The sequence below is a fragment of the Moschus berezovskii genome, chromosome 4 (assembly GCF_049115385.1).
Source record: "Moschus berezovskii isolate FMDL1 chromosome 4, NW_MosBer_1.0, whole genome shotgun sequence".
Taxonomy (NCBI): Eukaryota; Metazoa; Chordata; class Mammalia; order Artiodactyla; family Moschidae; genus Moschus; species Moschus berezovskii.
In genome coordinates, this window is record NC_142463.1 from 115,250,127 (window position 1) to 115,260,099 (window position 9,973).

Below are 9,973 nucleotides of genomic sequence, written 5' to 3' on the forward strand. Positions count from 1 at the left end.
GTGGAACTACCATATGACCCAGCAATCCCTCTACTGGCCATATATCCTGTGAAAATCGTAGCTGAAAGGGGCACATGCATCCCAGTGTTCGTTGCAGCACTTTTTTACAGTAGCTAGGACATGGAAGCAGCCTATATGTCCATCAACAGATGAATGGATCCAGAAATTGTGGTCCATATATACAACGGAATGTCACTCAGCTTTTAAAAAGTACGCATTTGAGTCAGTCCTAACAGGTGGATGAACCTATAGCCTATTGTACAGACTGAAGTAAGTCAGAAAGACAAACACTGTCTATTAAGCATATATATGGAATCTATTGGAGAAGGAAATGGCAACCCACTCCAGTGTCCTTGCCTGGAGAATCCCAGGGACGGGGGAGCCTGGTGGGCTGCCGTCTGTGGGGTCGCACAGAGTCAGACACGACTGAAGTGACTTAGCAGCAGCAGAAGCAGCATGGAATCTATAAAGATGGTCCTGGTGAACCTATCTGCAGGGCATTCATGGAGATGCAGGCGTAGGGAACAGACCTGTGGACACGGTGTGGGAGGCAGAGGGTGAGGCGAACTGAGAGCAGCATGGAGACGTGCATCAGCATATGTAAACTAGACAGCCAGTGGGGATTTGCTGTGTGACAGGGAGCTCAACCCAGGGCCCCAAGACAGCCGAGAAGGGCTGGATGGGGAGGGAGCAGGCAGGGAGGTCCAAGAGGGAGAGGACTCATGTTGACGTATGGCGGAAACCAGCACAATATTGTAAAGCAAATACCTTGCAATTAAAAAAAAAAAAAAAAGACTGTACTCCCAACGTAAGTGGCACAGGTTTGATCCCTAGTCAGGGAATTAAGATCCTGCATGCATGGCGCAGCCAAAAAAATTTTTAAATAGTTAACAGTGCCATAACCTCCAAGTTAACTGCGTTGAAAATGTTTCATAACATCTCAGACTCTGCTCCTTCCTCACCCCAGTATTCATCCGGTGCCACACGCTGTGGATTTGTTACTTATGTCTCTTCCCCCTCATTTCAATGTCTGAGTTCAGGTCCTTACTACCTTTTGGCTGAATCATCAGCCTCCTACTCATCTCCTGTCTCTTTTCTTCCCTCCCCAAATCCTTCCTACACTGCTCCTGGATCGCTCTTCCTAAACGACGCCTCTGATCACACGCACCCAGCCCTTCACATAGCACTTCTACTCTTATGGCATTCCTGTGAGACATTAAGGTTACGATCCTCAGTTTATGAATGAGGAAACTGAAGCTCAGGGAGATGGTGTGATTGGTAAATCGAGCCCTTTGGCCTCCCAAACCCTTCTGCCTCCAAACTCCATTTGTCATTGTACTATAACTATCTCAGATCCTTCCCCAGCTCAATCCCTTCTCTTGGTTTAGGTTTGTCAGATGATGTGTCCCCTAGGTATCAGAGAGAGGCCAAACTCAGTCTGGAGCAGTCACAGAGTCTGCTTCTGTACCTTCTTTCCAGCCTTGTTTCCTGCCTCTTCTGTCCTTGGCAAACTTCAGACAAACCAGCAGTCCCCTGCTCCCTACTGTACACACCCAGGTTTTCCTGCCTTCAAGGGATTGTTCATGCTCTTGTCTCTCCTTGGACTCCCTTTCTCCTTGTCTTTATATAGCCGAGATATCTTTCAGAGCCCATTTCAAATGACTCCTCTTCCATGAGGACTTCTCTGACCCCCAAAACCAGCCTCTGAAAAAAAAAAAGTGTGTATGTTTATATTCCATCTGTATCTTCTGTTGCACATCTACTTGGTATAACATGTATCTTCTACTACAAAGAAGCTTACTGAAATGAGGATTCAGGTATAGCACATTTCGATTAGCCTGATGTATGACTCACACCATGTACGACACACAATAGGTACTCAAGAAGTAGTTTATGAGTGAATAAGTGAGTAGGAGGGTACTCCCAATTCACCCCAGCCACAGGGGCCAGTGTAAGCACACTGAGAATCCTCCATGAGGACCGAGGGCACATGGAAGCTCTTGGCCTGGGGACAACAGGTGGAACTTCACTCTGGTTCAGGGTCTCTCTCCCTCTGGGGCCTTCTCACTCCCCATTCTTGTTTGTATCTTCATTTGATTTTTCTTGTGATGATTTTTGTCTTTCCTATATCCACTGAAACGCCAATTATCAGCACTATTAGATATGCAAACAAACCAAACATCCTCATCTGTAATGATGCACCCACTGCATAGGAATATTTATGCAGGCTCAGGTGTGTGTTCGTGCATTTTTACAGTGAACACTTACTAGGTGCCAGATTCTAAACAGGACACTCAAATTATGGAGGTAAGTTGGATACTGATTCTAGCCTTGAGGGCCTTACAATCAAATAAGGAAGACAGCCACAAAGCAGGCAAGATGTGATAAGTGCCACGGGGTGGGGGGAGATCCATGAAGCCCTGGGGGACTTTGCAAAGGGAAAGGTGGCATCTAGCTCAAGGTGACGGGGGCTGGAAAGACAACTAATATGTATTGACGGAGCACCTATTAAGCGCTAGGCACTGGGCTAAGTTGGGGATATTTTAATGTTATATAATTGCTATTATCCTCATTTTTTTTTTACCAGGAAACGTAATCAGTAAGTAACAAGCGAGAGTTGAGATTTTTCCTCCACACCTGACTGTTTCACCCAGGGGAGATTATGTTAGAGAGAAAGGCGGCCTGAAGGCAAGATTTGGACCCTTAGAGACTGGAGTTTGGGGCGGGGGTCAAAGAGAAGGCCCCTCAGGGAAGGGAGCAGTAGGAACAAAAGGTGTAGCGTTGGGGCGATCCAGGGCCAGCAGGGGAGAGGAGCCAGTCATTTTGGTTGAAATGTTGAGAGCTCGTGAGACTTAATGGGACAAATGGGAAAACAACGATGGGCTCTGGTCCCATAACACCCTCCTGCCTTGTGGTCAGCTTTGTGGATTTAAAGGTTGGGCTCTTAGAATGAGGGGCGAGAGCCACATGGCGTGGGTAGGGAGCCCCCCGCCTCCCACGGGGATCAGATGCAGGGACTTGGTCCCCTCCCTGTAGGGCACAGCCATTCACAGAGCCCCCCAGAGGAGTCTTCTCTTCTGACCACGGAGTCTTCCTCTTCCTGACGGCTGGTTCAGGGAAACAGAAGGGGAGAGAATGAGGGCAGCTATCATTTCCTGAATGCCTAGTTTAGACCAGCACATCACATTTCATCTTCGCAGCAACTCTGGGGAACAGAGTTTTGTTTCTTTTTTTTTTTTTTTTTTTGATGTGGACCATTTTTAAACTCTTTATTGAATTTATTACAATATTGCTTCTGTTTTTTGGCCACAAGGCAAGTGGAATCTAAACTCCCAACCAGGGATCAAACACGCACTCCCTGTGTTGGAAGGCGAAATCTTAACCACTGGACCGCCCAGGATGCCCCAGGAAGAATTTCCATTCTTTAGTTCCTTATGGAACTGGGGTTCAAGAAGCCCAGGTGACCCAATATATAAGTAGCAGAGCTGAGCTTAGTATCTAGTTCTGGCTGCATTACAAAGTTCTCCCCACTATAGCTTCAGGTTAATATTATAGTAAACTTGCCTTTGCTGAGCAAATTTCACACTCAGCAGCCAGAGAAGATGGACAGCTGGAGCAGGGAGGGGGTGCGCAGGAGCCAGCCCCGTGTGAGGAGTGCAGAGCAGTCGCCTAGGGTGCGTCTGCAGGCTGGTGGTCACGCTGTGCTGTGTGGCTGCACCGTCCCAGTGTTCCTTATCGGCTTGCGTGGCAGGTCCTTATCCTCCCCATTCCTTCCCTCGCACTCTGCTCCCAACTCACCTCATCTCTTCTGTCATCTGCACTGCCCTGCTCATGTTTCATGCTGGCTGTTTTACCAAAATGCGTCTCCCCTGGTCTGTCCTCCTTCTCACCCTCTTTGTCTTTTCACTCCCCCTACATCTGTCTGGCCCAGCCCTTCTTCTCCAAGTTTCTTATGCCTCCTGTCTTGCATCCTGGACATCTGATTATGGAAGACGGTGATATGAAGGAATACTGTGTGTGAGTATGTCCCACTCTTTGCCACCCCATGGACTATAGCCCACCAAGCTCCTCTGTCCATGGGATTCTCCAGGAGAGAATACTGGAGTAGTTAGCCGTTACCTTCTCCAGGGGAATCTTCCCAATCCAGGGATCAAACCCAGGTCTCCTGCATTGCAGGTGGATTCTTTACTATCTGTGCCACCAGGGAAGGAATACTGTTCTTTCCATCAAATCACAGCTCTGACCTCCAAAATCTGTGTCACATTGTATCCCCACCCATATCCCAAAGCCAAGGTGCCCATGTTGGTAGAGGCATTCTAAGCCCCACAACCTCCCATTCACCCTATTTCTTCCCTCCAGAAATGGCTTCTTGATGCAGCGGTTTGGAAATGGGGTCAGAAAGGGAGGCAGTTTCTAGGAAGATAGGAAGAGGTCCCACTGTCCAATTACTTTGGGTCTGAAGGTACAGGAACACCTGAACCAGTCACAGTGGGGTGTGGATAAATGAACGGGGCTAGAACCAGGGGGTCGCAGTGCCAGCTCTCTCTGTCCCGGCAACTGCCCGCCGCGCTCAGGCGCCCTGTGCTGGGGGAGCCCGTGCACACACTGGGGTTGTGAGCACGACGCCTGAGGGCTGGAGGCTGGGCAGGCCTCCATGCCACACACAGAGAGACAGCCGAGGTAGGCGTGTGTCTGAGCCTCGAGTCCTGGAGACGGAGCGAGGGTGTCAGGAACTCATAGGTAGGCAGTGGGCTGGACTGGGAACAAGAGCTTTCGGTACCTGCCTCAACTCTGCCTCTGACTTACAGTGATCTTGGGTAGGTATTTAAACTTCTTCGGCCATTATTTCCTTAATTGTGGAAAAAAGGGCATCAGATTAGCTCCATACTTCTCAAACCTGGGTGCCAAAGCCACAGGATTAAATTTAACATACCTTCCTAAGATATTATTTTCACTCAAGGATTCTGAGGGCAAATCTTATTTTACTATTAAACATAGTTAATATTACACAGTTAAGTGTTAGTCGCTCAGCCGTGTCCAACTCTTTGCGACCCAGGGACTGTAGCCTGCCAGCCTCCTCTGTCCATGGGATTCTCCAGGCAAGAATACTGGAGAAGGTCCGTTCTCCAGGGGATTTTCCCAACCCAAGGATCAAACCCAGGTCTCCTGCATTACAGGCAGATTCTTTGCTGTCTGAGCCACCAGGGAAGCCCCAGTATTCAACAAACAATGTAAAATGGAGTCGAGTGAAAATGTTATGTAATTTAAAAGAATTCAAGGATATCCAGGGTGTGGGAGCTCATGACCCACCCCTGTATCTTCTGGGATAAAATTCCTTCTGCCTTTTAGAACCTGTTGCTGGGTCAATTTGGGATGCACTGTGCTTGAGAGTTACCAAGGTCACGTCCTGCTTTAAAAGTCCACGTCTAGCCTGAGCCCCTCCCAGTGCAGACGGGTCCCATCCCTCCCACTGGCCTTGGTGGAGACAGGAGACCACTACGTAGCCTCCTCTCACCAACCATATTATCTCTGTTTTGGATACCAGCTCCAACTTGAATAGCAACCTTGGAGGCCTCCAGGAGGAGATCAGCTGCACAGTGGGGACTGAAAAGAAGCATTTCTCGGCTTCCAAGTGTTCTAAATGTGAGCGAGGGGAAGAGAGGAGAAAGGAGACGGTGTCAAGGAAGGCCTGGAAGAAAAGCACTGCAGGGTTATGTAAGCCCTCAAGGTTGGGAGAAGAATGGAGTTGGGTTTGGGGTTCTTTTGAAAGTTGATGTCTTTGTTCATTAATCTTCCTCCTGTCCTGCCCCAAAGAAAATAAACAAATAGAAACCAAGCCAGATGCACACAACTCTTGAGGTGGGGAAAAGAAGGGCCGTGTGTGTGTCCGGGGCCTGCCTTGCCAGCTGAGTCGCTGCAGGCTCTGCCTCCCACCCTCCTGTCTCCTTCCCCTTCCCTCCCATCCTGTAGCCTCGGCCTGACACAAGGCCCTGGCCCAAGGAAGAATGGGCTTTTCTTCCCTTGTGTCAACGTTTGGAAAGTTCTCATAGTCTGATCAAAAGAAAGGATAAAAGCCTTCAAAGCATTTCCTGGGAGCCTGTGACCTCCATCTGGCCCTTCTGACCCTCTGTGCGCTTTCCGGTCAAAGGAGGGAGGAACACAGCGATGGAGCCATGTCAGATGTTCTCCTCTGTCCAGACGCCACCCCGGTCAGTGTGGGCTGACTAGGACCACAGCCCCTTCCTCCGCCCCACTTCCCTGGCACTGACTTCTGTCCCGAACGAGAAGGGAACAGTGTTCCTGCAAAGAACCGCCGGGGCGGGGGGAGGGGGTGGCCCCTCGGGGACCCCCTCCCCCAGCTGCAGAGGGAGGTGACTTCCGAGACTGCCTCTGATGCACCTGCCTCCCCTTGCCCGCGGCATGCGCTCCCTCTGTGAGTCACCACCGGCCATAGCGTCTGCCCCGACCCATGGTGTGGGCCGCAGGGCTGCGCGTCCCGGCCCTATGTGAGGAGCTCGGCACCACGCGGAGTTCAGCTGAGGACGGAGGATGCACCAGCCTCCTCAGCCCCAGCTCCAGCCATCCCGGGCGCCTCCTGGCCTGGCCCCGTCTGAATCCTCACCTCAGAACGTCTCAGAGATATTGACCACCCCCTCCTCACCTCGACTGAAGAACCAGAAAAATCGGGCGCTAAGGCACCGCTGAGGCGCTGACAAGCAATGGCATTCCTGCAAACAGCGTCCACTGCCATTGTTATTCTGTTGTCATCAGTAAGACCTGAGACACCGAAAGCTCCCCAAGGACACTGGGGCAGGTTTCAGAGGAGCTGGGCTGCCGATGACCAAGGGGTTGCTTCAAGACCTCGTGTTCATGTGTCAGCCCGCCCCGACTCTTTAATCAGTCGCCACCTGGCCTGGGTTCCTGAGACTCTCCATAGAACTCAATGATACTGGTTGAGAGGATCACCCTAGTTTGAAGTTATAAGTATTCTTCCAGACAGAGACCCCTGGGAGAGTTCACCCCCACACCCAGCTGCACTTAGCATAGAGGGTGCTGGCAAGCCTGCAGATGGCTGGAGGGGAGCAGAAGAGAGGACTCCGCAAATTCAAGCTTCACCAGGTTACCTGCCCCCCACACCCCGCCCCCGGTCTGTGCTGACGCTCACCTTCCCACCACCAGGGGGCAGGGCACCGCAGCCCCAGGAGACTGCCTGTGCCCAGTGCAGCCGGCTACTCCTGCCCTAGCCACCCTACCTCCACCCCAGCCCACTCCTTTTGCTATTAGGTTAAACCATAGGAAATTACCCATTTTTTAAAATGTCAGAAATCTCAAGTGGTCCAATCTATTTAATAACAATAAAAACAAGAGCACCAGTCTCCTTCAGACTACCAGGCTCTGCGTTCTGCAAAGCACGTTAGAAGCAATTTCACTTGATCCTCACAGCCAGCTGGGTGGCAGCTAGAGCTCCAAGAAGCTCTCTCCAAGGTCACAGCTGAACTTCCAGTCATCAAATTCAAGGGCGTTTTCTCAGCCCTTGACCCCAGCAGTCTCTCTGCATCACGTGAGACTGATGACCAGCCTGTCCGCTCTGCACACTCTCTCCTTTGACCCTTAACTGCAATGTGATGGGGACCCACTGATCTGGAGACCTTGATTAGCTCTTAGTAGCTCTGCCACGTCTAGGCTTTGGGATTGGGGGAAAATCACTTAAACTCTTTGAGTTTCCTTTTCACCGCCCATTCAGTGCCCAAGCTACAACCTTAGAGTCACCCTCCGTTTCTCTCTTTCCCCGCATCCAGCGGCTCACTAGGTCTTATCACTTCTGCCTTTGTGGGCTTCTCTCTATCTCCTTTGAGGCTGCCCAAGTTCTCTTTCACCTGAAACACTGCAATGATCTTCTGTCTCCCTGCCCCCAGCCTCGCCTCCCTCACCTCCACCACCTCAGCCACAGCAGTGCCTTTCAACAGAATGGTTACATCCCATCGCTCTGCCTTTCCATCCTCAAGGAGTTCTACAGCTTCTGCAATAAAACCCAAACGTCTAGACATAGCATTCTGAATCCTTCCCCATCTGATACCACCCTGATTTTCACAGCCTCTCCCTCTGGTTCTTTTCCCCTTCAGACCTCATATTCTAGCCATACAGAACGTCCACTGGCTCTTCAAATGCAGCCTGCACCCCACTTGCATGGCTCCCAAGCTTTTATCGAGATGCCCTCTACATTCCTGGGGCATTTTACCACGTCATCAGTTTAGCACTCCTCTGTCCTTGAGAGATGGTGAGCTCTTTGAAGGCAGAGGCTATATCTTAGTTCTCTTTTAAGCAGGTGCCTTTGAACTTAACCTAATTGCTCAGTGTGGGGGAAGTACTTAGACATGAAGTCCTGGCCTGACTCCTGGCTGGGGATGCCAACCATACTTCAGGTGGGCCGTCACTTACTCCACCTCCCGCCCTTCAAAGATATCACTGGTTCATCACAGTCCATTTTTTTTTCTCAGTGAGCCTCAGAATCTTTCTCAACATGGTGATACAGAGAGCCATTTTCCAATGCAGTTAGCCTTACAAATGAAAGCTGTTTGTTATCTAGGCAGGTCTGAGTCACAGCCAGAGGTCCCTATCTATTCTATTCTTCTTTTCCACTATTTGCCATCCTGGTCTGTGCCATTTACCAGGCATGGGAACGCCAATCAATCTCTTCATCTCTCTAGGGCTCCATTTCCTCACCTAAGGAGGCAATAAAACCTTCCATTGTGTGGTTGGGATTATAGGAGTTAAAGTTTGTGACATCTCTAAGGCCCTTATGTAAATATAAGGTATTATTACTAGCCTACTTTGCAGATGAAAGAAAAATATCTACCAAATTAGAGAAACTAAGGCTCAGAGAGGTAAAGTAACTTGCTAACGTTTATATAATGGACAGCTGGACCCTCTGCTCTCCAGGTCCCGTGGACCTTACTCACGGTGCCTCTCCACACCCACTCGGGCTTGACGGCGCTCCAGCTCCCCTGTCTTATTTGTCCTTTCTCCAGGGTAACAGTGTTCCATGAAGCAGGACTTGCTATAGCCCTGGAACTGGAGGAGGCTTTCAGCCCACCTCCTTCAACCTACTTTCCTATAATTCCCAAGACGAAGCTCCCTCCAAACCCATTCACCCTGCCAAACGGTAGGAAAGGTGTTCAGTGAGGGATGCCCAATAGAATCCAGTATCTCCATCATGCCCTGCAGCCCCTTTCCCTCCTGCTCCCCCCCACCCCCCGCCTTGATGGCTCCAGGCAGCTGGCAGGCTCTTCAAAGCCCAGGATGAGGGGTAAAGCACAGAGCTGTTTCAAAATGCATCTCTGAAGAGAGCACACTGGATTTCAGTTAAGTTCCTTATGTCTTCACCTGAATTGCCACCCTCTCATGGGGGCAAATGAAGTACCAGGCTCTACCAAAATCTATAAGGACTACAAAGTGTGGCCAGGGGGAAGTCTTGACAGGAACTGAGAATTCTCCTGGTGTGCAGGCTACAGATGAGCAGGAAGTTGTCAAGAAGGGTGTGCAGATCCTTGTGATTGGCCAGGGGATGACTGAGGCCTGGAAGGTACCCCCCTTAACTGTGCAATACCTCAGGAAACAAGGCACTGATGTGCGGGTCCAAATGACGATAATGCCTTGGTTACCCAAGGTGTCAGGGTGGAAGTGGTCTTCCATTCCCTCTGCTGATGGAGCCTTAAAAGAATAAATCACTAAGCAATGATAAAACAAATTTTGTTTACAACTTTTTAAAGAGCCCAGGATGCCAGGCCCCAGGAGATAAGGTTTTTGTGGTGGAGGCCAGGGAGCCACTGAGCTGTCTGATGGCATGTCTGCCACCAGAACCTGGGAAGCCAGAGAGAGGCCAGGTTGATGGGACTGGCTTCTTAGGATCCTGGGACCAGTGTGACTTCCCACCTGAGAGAAAACAGGGAGATTGACTACCTGCTGGCTGAGG

General features: G+C 50.3%; 1 pseudogene; it reads left to right on the forward strand.

Annotated features, from left to right (window-relative positions):
• The first annotated feature begins 9,374 nt into the window (after nucleotides 1-9,374).
• LOC148778229 (mth938 domain-containing protein pseudogene) lies at nucleotides 9,375-9,705 on the forward strand (annotated as a pseudogene).
• Nucleotides 9,706-9,973: the final 268 nt, after the last annotated feature.